This window comes from the organism of the source record quoted next, unplaced genomic scaffold (genome assembly GCF_019419815.1).
Source record: "Pyrus x bretschneideri cultivar Hongxiangsu unplaced genomic scaffold, Pyrus_bretschneideri_v1 Contig126, whole genome shotgun sequence".
Lineage (NCBI taxonomy): Eukaryota > Viridiplantae > Streptophyta > Magnoliopsida > Rosales > Rosaceae > Pyrus > Pyrus x bretschneideri.
In genome coordinates, this window is record NW_025999420.1 from 305,644 (window position 1) to 307,551 (window position 1,908).

General features: G+C 31.1%; 1 long non-coding RNA gene across 1 annotated transcript; it reads left to right on the forward strand.

Moving 5' to 3' along the window:
- Positions 1-591: 591 nt before the first annotated feature.
- On the forward strand, positions 592-1,567 carry LOC125474651. The gene is made up of 6 exons (XR_007256112.1): positions 592-698; positions 768-854; positions 962-1,001; positions 1,093-1,146; positions 1,227-1,283; positions 1,369-1,567. It is a non-coding gene; the product is annotated as an uncharacterized LOC125474651 (long non-coding RNA).
- The last annotated feature ends 341 nt before the right edge of the window (positions 1,568-1,908 follow it).

Sequence of the window (1,908 nt, forward strand, 5' to 3'; positions counted from 1 at the left end):
ACTACCAAGCAGTAATTTCTTAGTTCCCACGTACATTCCCATTTGTTCCATTCCGGCTACAATATTATTATATGTACTCCCCATCTCGTTTGATTATGTGGCCAAATCTTATACTCCCCTTTTTTTTTTGCTCCGCCTTCACTTCTCTAAGTTGTTCTTTTTCTTTGATCTTTTTTATTTTGTGTTTGTAAATGATATGAGCTCAATCCCCATCTCCGTCAATTTTTAGCATGCATGCTGTCATTAATTGGATACTAGAAGCATGGTGATGGTAGCACAGTCGTACGAGATTGGTGGGTTTTCACTTCCTTTCCCTGCATGGTTGTACTCATTTTACACATTTCCATGTAAGCATAATATGTAATTGTATGATTCCCAGATTTAGCTTCAGTTGGGTTTTTTAATTTCTTCCTTTGAAATCTTCATTGTGCGTTTTTAAATTTTGGTCAGATTGTGAATTTCAATTTTGATTATCTTAATGTGCTATACGTGTGCTATGGTAATTTTAAAAATTATTTGTTTTTATTCTTAGGATATTTACAAGAATACCCACAAAAAATGAAGAAGGAACCTATTGATAAGATCTCAAATAGACGTGTCTGTATTTTTACACCTGGTTGGGAGATATCTGTCGGAGTAAAAACTACTGATCTAAGCCAACTGATTCTCAAAGAGTGGAAAAAGAAGAAGCATGAGCAGTATGTATCCTAAATTATATACAAATTTGTTACAAGAAATCTAACATTATATATACCTTCAATATATAGGTGGCGCATGAAAAAGGCTGTGGAAGAATTAAAACCTTCAACAACTCCTTAGATCATACGTATTTGGAATAAAGTCCAACAAATAAGGTACAACACCATTTCTTACCTATTTATTTTTAATGGCATTCTCTATATCATTCTACAAATTAATTATCTCAAATTATAAAATAAAATAAAACAATTTATGGGTGCAGAAAAAAGATTAACAGTGGCCAAACAACTTTTCTAAATACGGTAAGTCTTCTCTTATTTTCATACAAAAGTATACTATAAATTCAAATTGCATTCAATTTTCAAATATAAATAAAATTGCATTTTTTGTCAGTTTTACAAGCATCACACCCGTCTCAAAGTACAAAGGTTGAAGTACAAGATTAAGGTAATATTTCTTATTATTTAATTTTGTAAATATTGTTACAATTTGTTACCTCAAACTTGACAAATATATTTATCTTTCAGTATTCTACAAGTAACTGGAGTAAAAGTATTGCCATGAGAAAATTGTCAAACTTAAAGGTATTTAGGTTAAGTTGCTTACAATCTTTATAGTTGGGATTGTGCATTATAGTTAGACTTCTTATTTTATCATCATTGCTTGCAGATTAACCATGAAAATCTAAAGCATCAAGTGCAAGCAAATGGGTGGCAAGCATGGCTTTGATTTCACACGTAGGCGCTATGTTTACATATGTACATGTTGTCCATATTTTGCTTTGCTTAATATATTAGGAGTTCATCCCTAGCTAGCCTATAACTTTGATTGAAAACTTATGAATCTGAAACATTTTGATTTAAGGACATTAAGTGTTGTCAATATGTATTTAGAAATCAAATTACATGTCATATTTTCAAATTTTTTTATTTATAAATAGTATATGTTTCCCATTTTATCTTTGTTGTTGTTTTAAAGAAAAAATAGTAAAAAATGTATGAGAGATTACTCACATATGTGCAAATTGGATGGAATATATGCTCCTAAATTATTCAACAAATGTGGCAATATGACAATATGGCATGCGATAACACCATTATCACTTTGGAATGATGGGATGATTGTACGGTAACACCATTATCTCATCAACCTTTCTTCAACTCAAGCAATTGGAACTACGTAGCCTGGCCCATGCTCTAATGTTGAACA